The 14,612-nt window shown below is 44.9% G+C and overlaps 1 protein-coding gene across 5 annotated transcripts in view; it reads right to left on the bottom strand.

Moving 5' to 3' along the window:
• Nucleotides 1-14,161, bottom strand: part of ZNF462 (zinc finger protein 462) — a 131,914-nt gene extending 117,753 nt beyond the window's left edge. For 4 of the 5 annotated variants that reach the window (XM_033123996.1, XM_033123998.1, XM_033123999.1 and 1 more), the window contains exon 1: nt 11,042-11,172. The gene's annotated coding sequence lies outside the window, so the exon portion shown is untranslated. Of the gene's footprint in view, nt 1-11,041; nt 11,173-14,118 lie in introns of those variants that run through there. The other variant, XM_033123997.1, reaches the window with a different exon arrangement.
• Between the last annotated feature and the right edge of the window lie 451 nt (nt 14,162-14,612).

The following is a 14,612-nucleotide window of genomic DNA, read 5'->3' as shown; positions in this document are numbered from 1 at the left end:
AAGTTTTTATCTCAGAAAACAACGGTTTTGATAAGTTTGGTAGATAATGATATGGATGACAGGTAAAAATGGGTGACTCTGTGGCCTCCCCTTGTACACTTTACAAAGAGGACATACGCTTACCTGTCTACTAAGGCTTTGGGTATGAGTCTGCCTGGGGATAAGAGATCACCACAGCAAAGTTAGGATTTTATAAAACCACCACTAGTGGCTACGAGGTTAAAGAGTCTAGTCAGCAATTATTGCTTAATTCCCTGTCTTACAGAAAAGCTACTGTCCTGGATATCTTCGGGTATTTGGACCTGTTCCATCTCCCTTAGTACAACTTGTTACTCTATTAAGGGCATTTGTGGTCATCCATGAACAGCAGCTTCCTTACTGTACTGTGATGTTTGAGGGAGAGGCAAATAAAACCAACACATTCATCATGTCTCCATGATCTAAATAGAGCACAGGGTGATCACTACAGGGCGTGGGGGACACTAGTGCCCATGCTTTGAAGAGTATCAGCACTATTTTCCAAAAATGACCATTAGACAGTGGAACTAATTTTCAAATATGTCTGTGTGGCTTTTGAAAACATTTCTTGTGTTTACAGTAACTAGAGCCAATATAGGGCACTGAGACTTTCAAAGGGGGCCCTAAGAAGGAAAAAAGCAAGACACCCTCTCTACTTAAAAAAAAAAAAAAAGAGCCATACAGCATATCTTTCTGCCATGACAGGTAGGTGCTCTTTTTATTTATTTATTTATTTAATTGATTAATTTTTTTTATTAGTGGTAGGTGCTCTTTTTAAATATCCATGTGTATAACTACTTTCCACTGCTGAACTTGATACAGTACAATTTAAAAAGATTTTTTCTCTGAATTTCCCCCTATAATGTCTCTTGCTTTCTTTTTTTTTCCAACATCTCCTCTATAACTCAGAACACAGAGGGTACTCTTTAGTTAAAAACACTTTGTCAAGCTATTACAATATGTTGTATCTCTCATATTAACTAATATATTATAATTAATTTTCCATTATGCTCAGATATCCTTCCAGAACACTAGGATATATGTACTCCTGGCATAAGCAACTGGAAGAGACAAACCATCAAGAACGTAAGCAATTAGGGCGGCCGGATGGCTCAGTTGGTTAGAGCGCCAAGTTCTGAACAACAGGGTTGCCGGTTCGATTCCCACATCCAGTGAGCTGTGCCCTCTACAACTAAATTGAAGACAACGAGCTGCCGCTGAGCTTCTGGAGGGGCGCCGGATGGCTCAAGTGGTTAGAGAGTGAGCTCTAAACAACAAGGTTGCCAGTTCAATTCCCACATGGCATGGTGGGCTGCGCCCCGCCCCCTGCAACTAAAGATTGAAAATAGCGACTGGACTTGGAGCTGAGCTGCGCCCTTCACAACTATATTGAAGAACAATGACTGGAGCTGATGGGCCCCGAAGAAGCACACTGTTCCCCAATATTATCCAATAAAATTAAAAAAAAAAAAAAAAACGAAGAAAAAAGCTATTAGCATGCTAATAACATGCTAAGTAATCAAGGAGCTATTAGCATGCTAAGTAACCAAGGCCAGTTCCCACCAGTCAAGAGTTCCCACCAGTCGAGAGCCAGGAGGTGGTCCAGGAGGTGGTCCTTATGTGTGTGAACCTGGCTCCCACATTTCTTAGCTCCATGTCCTTGGGTCCATTACCTCCCCAAACCTCAGTTTTCTTGACCATATGAACAGTACCTGGTTCACATTAAATGTTAAACAAACATTACCTAGCATTAATACGAACTATGAGTCACTCTCGGAGGGGAAATAGCATTTCGTTGAAGGTTTATGTGATATTCCCACTCTACAGAGGAAGTGGCAGAACTTTGTGATGAAGAAATCATATTTATTCTCCTTACAGATGGGATCCTTACCCAGTATCAGAAGGGATAGTATTCAGTTGCCACAGAAGGTAAAGAGGTTCTTACAGCTGATTTCTGACATCTACATGGAAATGGTCTCTCTTCCATACAAACCCCCTTCCCTGTTACCATCATTAAATAATAATTCACAGTTTTCAGAGAAGACCGTTCAAGACAGAAACCACTGAAAAGATTCTGGGTGATAAGTACTTGTTATTGAAATCGTTACCCAATCTCTAGCCGGTATCTATTTTTGGCCATCTTCAGTCTATACTCCAGTGTTCAAATTTTACCCCACATGAAGAAGCCCAAATCAGGTCCAATCTGGGCTGAGTGATTGATGGGCAACTGCTGACGAATGGGTCACAACAGAGAGGGATGATGTAATTATGCATCAGAAGGGCTCAACCTTCGGGACAATGGCCTTAGTTTGGATTTTAAAATGCCAGGATCGGATTGACAGACCAGCCTGTGACGCCTGGCTGAAGCAAATGGCTTAATCCCAAACTAGACACCAGGTAGTTGTCCCCGTCCATTCTTTTCCCTTCGGAAATAAGCATGACTTTGTTTTTCATTTCTTCTAGCACCCAGAGCGTAGGAAGAGAAGCTCTATGGATAACTTTAGAGAGGACTATCACATTTGCTGCCCATTAATAATGCAGCTATTTTCTGCTGTGCTCTATTCTCTACTTCGTTCATTTTCCAAGAAAATCTCCACGGAGGCCTACTTAACCAGTTCCTTCAAGTTTCCATCTGTCCTTTATCAGAAAAGCCGTATTTGCAATACAGAAGTCACATAAATTGTTTTCTAAGCCCAATTCTATTTTTTACAATAAGAAGTGACCAAAGAGTGTGGGTCTGAGCCCTGGTCTTCATATTTCACCAAATTACAAGATCTTTTTCCACTTGCTCTATTGTTTTCTTAAAAGCAATGCCTTTCTTCTTCCTGTAGGCTCTTCCCAGTGGACAGACCTCTTCTATTTTGACTTGTCAATCATTACCCTGCCTCTCTTCTTTTCCTTCTGCCATCCAAGCATTCTCTCCTTCCCAGCAAATTTCCACCACATAATTATGGCAATGCTTTAGCCTACTTTTCTGTTAGCTTAACAACCCTCTCTATTTTCTACTTATGCTGATGCTACTGTTTGCTTTTCTGACGGGCTAATCCGTGTATCCTTTCAAGGCCTAACTTCCCCTACCATGATAGCAGCTGGAGCTCTAATTCATAGGTGCCTTCCAAAGCTTTTCATTAGCAATAGAAATGAGATGGTTTAGAAACCCATTTCTTAATCTGCAGGTGAGTATTGGAACCTTTGTGCAGCAAACATCTTTCAAGTATCCCACATTGTGCCACGGCACAATTATTTTCTGAGTAATAAATACAATGTTATTGGCACACTGTAGTGTTAAAGGGAGAACGTTCCCTCAGAGGGAAGCAGCTCCCAGCACCCCCGCCCCCTCTGGCATTTCCCAGCTCAAGAGGGAATCACTCTGCTGACTGACAAGAGCAAAACTGAAGAATACTGCTCTTAAATCTGAACAGGGAAGAGAAGAATTCCAAAATTTGAAGGCTTTAGCTCATGTTCTGGTTCAACTGGCCAGACGAGGGCTTAGGGAGCGAGTTTGGCCTTCCCCAGCTGGGCTGTGTGGCAGCTAAGCCTCTCCACAAATCCTGGGCTTAATTACTTCTGACACAGTTGTCTCGCCTGGGCCTCCAGCTCCTTTTGTGCTCACACCAATCTGAATCCAAAGGTAAATCCTTGCTTACTCATCTTGGGTAAATGCTTAATTTCCTACTAAGTGATCCTAAAACATTGATACATTGGTTCTTAGAATTTTCCCCATCTTTCCTTGGTCTTTGTTAAAGGCTACTCAAAAAGCCTGGCGAATAACTTTCTGAATTAAGCAACCTTCATCTCTAGTATTTATTTTTGAACAAATAAGTACCCACAAACCTTTCCTTTAGCCCCAAGATCAGGCTCTACTCTTTGAATGAAGCTTGGGGTTAAGATGTGGACAGGCACAGCAGAAGTGTTTTATTAATATCCAGAAGCAACATGCAATGAACTGAACAAGCAAACACATGAAAGCAAGAAAATCAATACCAAAATACCCATGACCTGGCACAAAAAGAAACCTTCCATCCAAGAATAACTCAAGAAAAAATGTCTCCAGCTAGGAATTAGGCAAGAACGCTTTGAAGACACCAAGTCAGTAATCTGCTCACCAGAATTAAAAGACAATACATTTGCAGGTGACCATACTGGTACCTCTTGCACCAACTCCACTCTACCTCTTGTCTTTCCAAACCCTGAAAAAACCAACTTTGTGTTGGACCCTCACAGCCAAAGACTAAAAAATCTTATATAGGCTTCAACGGTTGAGAAAGGAACCCTTGAAAAGTAGATAAAATTTGTGGTAGTGTTTCCAAGCAGAAAATGTAAATCTTTGCAAAGCACTTCCAAGTGACTTTCTATTTATCAGTGTGTGCAGTTCTCAAGATACAAAGTTCAAGGGGACAAAAGATTCAAAAGAGCTTCCTAGTAAACTGCAAACACAATCTAAATTCATAAAAATCCATTTTCCCTCACTTGGAAACTGCTCCTCCTGAGTCTTATAAATCTAGGAGACAGTTCAGTTTAGGATTATCTTCTCTCTGATGTCCACCCCTTTTTGCCCCCCCCAATTTTTTTTCTTCCTTCAGTACTGGCATGCAAACCATGCTGTTTTAACTTCTTTCCTGTTCTCCCAGTTCTTCTGGAACATTTTATTTTCGACAGTCAACTCATTTGGAGGAGTGCCACACTGAGGTTCAACTGTTTATAGCGTTAACTGTGTTTCTGCCAGAAGTCCACATCCAGCACTACCTTCTCCAGACTGCCTCCTGGATTAAGATTTATGCTTTAGTTTGGAAGAGGCTTAGAAAATGTGGAAACTTCCAAACATCAGTCTTCTTTGCAAAACTACTTATGCTTGTCCAAGAGGAATCAGAAATGGAAACCTATTTCACCCTTCCTGAAGTACTGACCCATCTCTTGCTCACGGTTAAATGTTGCTCGTTTGTTAAAAAGTCACTTTAGGGATGACTTCATGTATATGGGGGAATGGGAAATAGCTAAGCCCTTGGTCTGCAAGAGAGAACTGGGCTCCTAGAAGATATATGGAGGGAACATTTTTGGATGGGTTCGGAACATTGAAAAATCACCAGTAATTGTTTTAGACTGGATTTCACTCTCTTGGACATTTATCAGTATTACAAAATGGCATCTCTGAAAGAAGCCAATTTAAATCTGTACCATGTTGCAAGACAGATCCTCAGAGACCAATTGTGGGCACTTTTGTAAGTTGCAATTGACCCAGACAAACTTCCAAAGAAGGGCATTTGAAAAGGACTACCAAGGCCTGGGTGACAGAACTATGGAGGAGAGGACGACAAAGAAAAGCACAGCTACAAACCCAACAGCTAAAACTTGACTGCAAGTCACACAAACAAAATTGGCCTCTGGAGTGTATCACTTTTATACATGAAACCATGCTCAGCCCTGGGCCCCCCAACATGTTAAATCCAGCTAACAAAAATCAATACTCCTGCCCCACTAGTGATTACAGTTTGCGGAGCTGGTGTTTCACAAACCGCTACAGTCATGTGCACTGGGACAGTAGGAAAGGGTACTGGGTTGGGAGTCAGCCGACCTGAGTTTTAGGCCTGGCTTTGTTACAGCTGAACTTTCTGACCTTGGGCAAGTCACTTCAAGTCTTGGTGCCAGTTTCCTCTTCAGTAAAATGCAGGGGGAGGGGGGAGATTGATAGCCATGATCTCTTTCTAAGGCACAAAACCACTAGCTTCTCAATTAGAAGTTCTGAGTGGTGAAGATGAAATACTTAACATGCATCGTTTATGGTGTGTACCTCTTGCTCAACTTTTACATGATTTTCATGTTAATTTCTATTTGGGAAATAATATTTTTGTCCATCACCCCAAAACCTCAGCTTCACCTCTGTGCTCCCTGCAGTTCTTTTCATATTATAACAAATGCCTCTTTTCCTTTCTTATTTTTTTAAGCAACCTTCTCCAAACTAAGACTTGTGCTATTAAAAGAGCTTAGAACTTCCCATTTCCTTGCTAGGTCTAAAATTAAACTGTCCGTTCCTTAGGGCCCAACATAACATCTGCCAGATGTCTTGGCATATCACACAAGAAGAGGAATTTTCTTCTAGCATTATCTCCTCTCCTCTCCATTTTCTCATAATCAATTAATAGGTCACCAGCTAATGTTTCTCAAAGCCACCAACTTCAAAAGTATGTGAACCTCACCAAAGATACTTGCTTACACACACACACACACACACACATACACACACACACTGATATAGGCTGACTTTTTTTTCCAGTTCACTAGATTTTAGCAATAGACCCTGGAAATATTTTCCCCCACTTCTTTTGAATTTCCTTAGTTTCCACGTACCAATCATCCAATGATACACTCATGTCAGATCCTTTGCAATCTGAGTTCATTATTTATATATTTCCTAATTTGTGAGTGTGGCATTGTGAAATAGCACCTCTGTTCTCCAGTCATCAACTTGAAACATTCAATACAGCTTTGTCAATGTTCTGTCCCATGAGGCAGTAAACTGTAAGTCTGATAAAGGCACACACCACAAAGAAGATAAGTAAGGTTACCTTCACCAAAAAAATGCAACACCAGGAAAGAATGCAAGATAGACTACACCCTCTTAAACTCCATCACACAGAAAACAGAACTCTTTCCCAAGGCAACTTTACCATTCTTTTCTTTCAGGAAAACTGACCACAAGTACTCTAAAGTCCATTAGTAGCGTTGGATTTCTTTTCCCTTACTGTCTTCCGGAAGACTCATTAGAAGATTTTATATATATACATATATACAATTTTTATTTATTTTATTTTGTTGTCTCAACAAAAGATAGACAACTATATTTTAAAAGTTGTCTCTAACTCCAAAGAGTGGGGGGGTGGAGGGGTGGAACAAGTCCTCAGGGAATGTGATCAATGAATTAGATGGACATAAATCTGAGAGATATTATGGACTGAGAAGTTTCAACAAAAATCTTTTTTTATGATAGTGTGCATCATAGCTCACATATATTTCTCCAGAATGATTTCTCTTTGTGATATATTAGAGGCATGGCAAAAAATCTGCATAAAGAGCCTCATCAACTTGATGTCTCCAAAACAAAAACAATCTCTGAATTGACATCAAATGAGAATGTTCAATTTGACATTTTTTATTTCTCCCATAGTGGTTTATCCAACATATGTGTCCCATTTCGAATGTATATGTCTAGAAAAATACAAGAAACCAAGTATTTATTATTATGGCACTTCTCATGTTGATGAAGGGCATCAGAGATGGGATGGGTCTGAGAACATATTCTCAAACTCCAAAATACCTCTTAGACACCAAATTTTTTTCCTCCAGAAAGCTCAACTCTACGACTGTCTATAAAGACATTTAAAACATTTGGAGGCAAAGTGAAAAAATGTGGTGAGTCAAAATGCTGGACTAGCAACCAGTCTGTCAGATTCCCCCCAACCCCACTAAAATAAGTAATTAAGCAGTTGTACTGGTTATTAACAACAAAATAAGATATCATGGACATTTGCTTCAAGATCAACGTCTAATGTATTTATGCTTACACAAACATATATGGTAAATTAGATGCAAAATTATCTGGTAATTACTTTCCCAAATAACTCCTTATTCCATTGCATTTGAACTTCCAAGTTTGAACATGTAGCATTCATATATGCACTAGCAAATTTAACATTGATGACACTCCACTTAAGAGCAAAAGTAACAGTATCAAAAGATAGCATTAAAAAAGGAATAATAACAGGTATGATTCCAAGTAAGATTTTTAAAGTGCTCTTGGAGAGGCCTAGGTTTTGAATACGAAGCAGAGATCTGAAGTATTTTAAAATGAGCATACACATCAACTGAAAATCTTGAAAACCATACATCTTCATCTGCAAAAACCGGGTTTTACTTCATTGACCATGGACAATTATCAGCTAAAGAACCATGTGTTTCCCCCTCTCCTTTCACACCCCTCAGAAGAACAATAACCCTCAATTAATGACACAACAGTTTGGTTTGAAAAATGTGATGTTGTCATAGACAGCATTGTGCATTTACTGAATGACACTGCTACCAGCTACTCCACAGAATATAACTGCATCTGGAATCTTAAAACCACTGCTATATGCACAAATATATTGTAGACATAAGGAACTTTACACACACACAAATCTGACACATAATGAGAAAGCAAAGCAAGAAAAAGGCTGGTATAAGTCGCTCACCAATGTGTTCCTTATTTCTGTTGAAGCTGGTACCTTTCTATATTTCTGCTTGGTTGAAAACAAGGTCTAATCAGCCTCCTCACTATATATATTAATTGGTTCTGAGTCTCCTCCCAGTTTTCATTCCACTGTGGAACCATCCTCACCTATCTTCAATAGTCCATCTAAAATTCTTCCAACATCTTCCCTTATCCTCAAGATGGCTACCTTACCTAATGGAAAAGCAACATCTTCATGGTTGGCTTTTATAAAATCCTCAAGCATTTCAGGATTTAGTTATTTACTTGGATCAATTACATACATTCTCTAGAACTAATCCGTGAAGAACTCCAATCAATGTGTGTGGACTGAGGTAGGAATGGGTCCTTTCTTCAAATCATGCTCACAAAATGTCTTCCTACAAGACTAATAAATTCCTCCCAATTAAAAAGGTGAAGATACCTGGGCACAAGGCTTTCTCAACTGACATAATATTTTTAAAATTTGTTTCCATAGTGACATTAAGAAGATATCTGATATTTCTAAAGACTTACAGTACTTGAAAACACGGCAAAAAAAAAAGGCAGAATGGATGGGAAGGGGGAAAACAAAGGAACTAAAAGAAGGCCTAATACACAAATGGAACAACCTGAAGAGAAATGTAGACCCTGGAGAAACTGGTGTCAGTCAGAGTTCCTCTGAGATCCTGTAGGATTTGTTGTTGGGCTTTTTTTTTTTTAACCAGAGATCAACCCAAACCAGACAATAAACTCTTGCATCAAATAAAGTCAATGCATCAAAACATGATGATAACCAAGCCCAAGAACTCCAAATCTCAGGTTAGGGCCACCACCATCTTCACAATGAGGAAATAACATTTCCTGGTGACTTTCAGGAGACCTGGAGCAGCTTCAAGTTGTGTGAAGACCTCAGTGGAAAATGTTTTAAGGTTTTGCGTTGCCTTTCCTGAACCAGGTCAAAACCCTTCAGGTCCACTCAATAGGAAAAAAAATTCCAAAAGTTTACTTTAAAATGGAAACAAACATCTCAATAACTTGTGAAAGCACTCCTTTGGTGGGAAAAAATCTGAGCAGCCTTTAAAAGCCCCTCATTTCCTTGCATAATGAATAGACAGTGAGGAACCACCATAAGATTTCCCCCAGGAAAGGGAGTAGGAGTAGGGAGGCAAGCCTCGTCCTCCAGCCATCACCAACAGAGCTTCAAAATGGAGACATCCATAATTTTATAAACACTTCTCATCTCAGCTTTGTCTCCTGGAAACACGCTCTCCTCCATTTTCTGGTGGAGTTACAACATGACACGGCTTACCTGACTCAGTTCCCAGCTCTTAACCAAACTAGTCACTTCCTCCAAAACCTGCAAGCCACCTCCAGAAACAAAACCAAAGCAAACCAAACAGCCAACACAGACACTCAGACAGCCCCCGGGAGCCCTGGGAGAAAACCCCAACTGGTTGGTCTTTCCCCATCCCAGACGCGTGCTTAAAAATGAAACTTTTTTTTTTTTTTTTAGTAGGGGAGGAATATAAAAGGAACTCCAGGCAGCCTCCCTCCCTCTCTGTAGGTTAGAAGCTACAATGAAAAGAAAATGAGGGTTCCTTCAGGAATGGTGAAAAGCCTGGAGAATGAACGTGAGAAGGAGCTTTGTGTTTTGGAGTCTGGACTGGAACCAAAGCAGACAGCTTGCAAATGGAGGACAGGGAGATAAAGAAAGGGAAAGAGGGGCTGCTCCAATGAGGGGCGGCTGCGGCTTCCCCTCGTGCCTGGAAGGAGGGCAGACCCCTGGGAACTGCACTAGGAGTGAGTCGACCCCCCAGACCCCTGCCTTCTTTTCTCCCTTCCTCAGAGGAGAGCCAAGCGTGTGTAATGGCTTCTCCTCTCCAGAAACCGTTGTCCTCCTCCAGCAGACGCTTCTGAACCCCCAGCCTGGAGACAGCTCCTCAGCTGCTCCTAACCTGCGCCCCCAACCCGGCCCGTGCCCCCCTCCCCCGCTCCTAGACTCTGTCCTCACCAGCCGCACCAGCAACCACCCCCGACACATCCCGACCCCGCATCCCAACTTCGGAGGGAGAGAGAGAGAGAGAGAGGGTGAGAGAGAGAGAGCCAAATACCTGAGGAAAAGGGGAGGGGGGGTGCCAATCCGCACGGCTTTGCCATCGGGCTGGGGACAGGCAGACAGAGAGGGGGAAAGGAAGGAGAGGGGCAGAGAAAGAAAGAGGTCAACCAGCTCAGGTCGGGGCGGCTCGGAGCGCTCCCTCCTCTGCCCCTCGCTCGCTCCCTCTCGCTCTCGGCTCAGGTCTCCTCGCCTCCCGCCCTCCGCCCCCTCTCTGTCCCTACTCCTGTCCCCACGCTCCGAGCATCCGTCCTAAGCCTCCAGCTCTCTTCTCACTCATCTTTCATTTTCTCTTCTCTCCCTAGAACTACACGAAATTAATTAAGCCACAGCGCTCCGCTCCCCTCCCAGCAGAAGGAGCAGCCAGCAGGAAAAGCACAGCCACCTCACAGCCACCACCACCACCACCTTCTCCACCTCTTCCTCCTCCTCTTCCTCCCTCGCTTCTCCTCCTCCTCCTCTTCCTCCTCCCCCTCCCGCTCTCCCTCCTCCCCCCTCCTCCTCCTCTTCTCTCTCGCTTCTTCTCCTCTTCCAACAGCCAGTCCAAGCAGGGGACTTCCTCTCCTCCCGCTCCACCAACCCTCCTTGGCCGAATGAATGAGCGCGTTTGTGCCTCCAGCACCCCGCGCTCTCCTTCCCGGAGCACTCGGACCACCCCGAGGTGGCCGTTAATTGCAGGAACTTACAGAAGAAGCGTCCCGGCGCCGGGAGGTGTTTCGGGTTCTCCAGCCCCACCGCCTCCTTATCCTCTTTCTCTTTCTCCTCTTCCTGCTCGGGTTATTGTTGTGGAAGTTGTTTGGGAGTCTCATGTGCTTCTGCCGGGTCTCAGCAATGGAGGATCGCCATCTTCCCTGCCTTCCTCGGCTCCTCAGACTCGCTGCAGCTGCAGATGACCTGAGATATCCGTCTCTCTCTCCCTCTCCCTCCCTCCCTCTCACTCTCTCCCCTCTCTCTCCTCTTCTCTCTCCTCTCCTCCCTCTCCCTCGCGCGCTCTCTCTCTCTCTCTCTCTCTCCCTCCCTCTGTGTCTCTCTCTGAATAATGAGCAACCAGAGGGAGAGAGAAAGCAAGACAGAAAGAGAGAAGGAAGACAATCTTCTCCTGCCACACAAAACGCCGGAGCACCAGGGGGTGCGCGAAGCCTTTCTAATAACAACAACAACGTGCAGGAGAGAGGAAGAAAAAAGAAAGAAAGAAAGAAATGAGGGAAGGGCTGGGTGGGGGGAAAGGGAAGGATTATCCAAGAGCTGGAGAAGAGCAGAAGGAGAAGCTGGAGGAGATGCTGAGGCTGCGGCTGCTGAACCCCCTCCCCCCCGCTGAACCCCAGAAGGAGGCAAGGTGGTTGCAAAGTTAAGGCTGGGACATTGTCTTTGTCACTCAGAGCAACACAGAGCCAGACCAGTGAGATGCAAGAGGAGGAGGTGGCGGCGGCGGAGGAGGTGGTGGGAAAGGAGGAGGAGGAAGAGGAGGAGAAGGAGGCAAAGGAGGAGGAGAAGGGGAAGAGGGAGATGAGATGAATAAAGACCTGCGGAGAAGGCGGTGCGAGCAGCGCGGCGGCCCGGCTGAGGCGTGCGCGCTCGCGTCCCGGAGGCGCCGGGCCGCCCTGGCCCGCAGAGGAAGCCCCCCGTGAGGACCCTGCTCCGCCGCTCATAGCGCTCCCACCATCAGCCCTACCCGAGGCGGCCACCCCCGGCCCCAGAGAGTCCCTCACACGCATCCATCTAGAGGCCAATCTTTGTAAAGAACATACATGGGGAACTAGAGGTTGCAAGTCTAAGTCCACATCAACCACGTGGGGTTTTTTAATCCCTTTCCAGCTTGCGGTGTGAGTATCTTCAGTGAAAAGCTCAAATTGTCCATTGCTGGCACGTAGTTTGAAGTCTTTCCCCCCCCCCCGAAATAAAGGCTCATTGTGCATTTTATTTCTTTTCTGATATGGAAAGGGGTTGTGGGGGAGGGAAAGAACCCATCATTCCGAGGCTCGGAACCACCACTTTCTTTTCCTAACTTGTGAAATGTTTTGACGGCGCACCAAAAGGGAAAAAAAAAAAAAAAGCCTACTTAAAGAACTTTACACCCTCCAGCCCCACGTTGTTTGCACTTTCTGGCTGATCATCTAAAGGCTCAGAAAGTAATAATCAGCGCTCCTAATGATAAGGTGTCATGGTGTTGAAGACAAGAGCCAAGATGAAGATTTCACACCTTGAATTTTTATTTAGTGTAATCTTCCCAAAATCGTTCTGACCCCTCTTTTGCAAGAGTGGGCTTCCCCCACCCCCACCCCGCCCTTCTCACCAGGTCGAATATCTCCTAAGGCTTGATTAGGGAGTGGGGGTGCTTACAGTATAAAAAAATCAATACAGCAAGTCAGAAGCAATTGAAGTTCAAGGGCATGGGCTGGTTGTACCATTTCTATTTCTCGCATCCTCGAGTTGGACATCAACAGCCTCAGGAGAGAGAAACACGCAGCGCGCGGCAGAGACCTTAATTAAAGTTTCTTTTGTCCGCGTCTGAATTGGGGGATGTTGCTGGATTCCTTTGCATTGGGGAGCGCGCATCCGGTGTGGAAGGCGCGGTGTTGAGGATCCAGGGCAAGATTTGCGCTCTTTAATACTCACTCCCTCCCCCCTCCAAACAACAGTCCGGGAAGATACATCCATAAACCCATACAATAAAGGGGGAGGAGGAGACGCGCGCGGAGTTGGTTCCCATCGGATAGCGGGGTTTCATAAGCAGATCTGAATCCTCGTTTTCCAGGATATTCCCCAATCGTTTATTCTGGGTCAGAATCTCTCACCCAGAGGCACGATTTCACCCCCGCCGAGTCAACACTTCCTGCCCTTTTCTCCTCCCACTCACATTGAAAAGCTTGGGAGCCCTAAAAGGGTGTTGATGGCGGGGTGATAAATAAATAAATAAATGACACTCTACGCGTGCGGTGAAGAAAGGAGGGGGAGGACGAGGAGAGGGAAGAGTAAAAGTAGGGTGGGGAGAACAAGGAGGAGAAAGCACAGAGGCGAGAGGGAGACTGGAGTCAAAGAAAAAGAAGAAAGGAGAGTGGAGAACGGTAAGGCTGCTCAGAACTAAAATGACCCTGGCTTTGTGCAGAATTGGGAGGACTCCCCCTTTCAGGTGCCTGGAGGGACTTGGGGAAGTCCTTCTGACCCGAGCTCCTCCCCCACGGGACCCCAGGGGTGTCTGAGCGATGCACCGCTCCCCCATAAATTCCTCGTGGCAACGAGAGGAAACGCGCCAGGTCTCCGCCGTCCCTTTCACTGCCCCGGCTGATAATTTACCTCTTTGTCTTTAATAAAAAAAGCTGACTTTTTCTGTCAAGCTGTGCACCGGGAAAATAACAATCGTATTTCAGGTTGAAAGCTCCTATTACTGCTGGGTTTGGGAGGCTGTGATAAAATCTTCATCGACGTGGAGATACCTTCTAGGTTGGCGTGGGTCGGAAGTCCTAAGATGGGGGCCGCCCTTCCCCGGGGGCTGGGGCGCAGGGAACCAGGCGGTGGGGAAGGAGGAAGAAGCGACGAGGTCAGAGGAAACCCAAGGCTCCTGGGGCACCGCAGGGCTTCCCGCAGTCGGGGAATGAGCCCTGGGGAGGAGCCTTTCCCGAGAACGTGAGCGCGCCCCAACACGCCTCCGACCTCATAAACCCTCTTGGCAAAGACCCGGGAAGCGGCTGGCGGACCGACTGCGGTGAACTCCAGAAATTAACCTGTGCTACAATTAAACGGGCTGCCGCCCTTTCACACTCACCTCGAGCGACCGAGATAGAGAGCTCCCGAACCGGCCACGGGGGGACCTGGCTCCTCCCTCCCGTCCCAGGAGAAGAGGACAAAAAGGGGAGATGGACTTGGAGATGGCCCCGCCCTTCAAACGCTCCAATCCTTGGAAACTAAACCTCCTCTCCAAGCTTCCACGTCTAGAAGGGACAAAGGCAGCGAGGAGATCCAGAGACGGATGGGGAGATGGTGGCTTTCGGGCTTGTCATGTGGGTGCATTGGGAGGAAGGTACAATGGCTAAGTTTCCATCCCAAATACAGGGTGGTCTATAGAAGACCACCTTCTGGTTTAGAAGCAAATTGATCTCCCAAAGCGGTGAAGGAAACTATTGCAAAACTCCCCTATAGCCCTGCTTTTTGAATGTGGGAAGGCTAAAATTTCAATTAATTGATGCCGTACATATTTTTTTCGACTTTTTTGGAGTTACAAGTGTCTTAACTGTCCAACCAAAATAATTGAAAGAAATT

This window comes from Rhinolophus ferrumequinum, chromosome 12 (assembly GCF_004115265.2).
Source record: "Rhinolophus ferrumequinum isolate MPI-CBG mRhiFer1 chromosome 12, mRhiFer1_v1.p, whole genome shotgun sequence".
Lineage (NCBI taxonomy): Eukaryota > Metazoa > Chordata > Mammalia > Chiroptera > Rhinolophidae > Rhinolophus > Rhinolophus ferrumequinum.
Note: the sequence above shows the minus strand (reverse complement) of the source record. Positions and strands in the feature narration are given on the sequence as shown.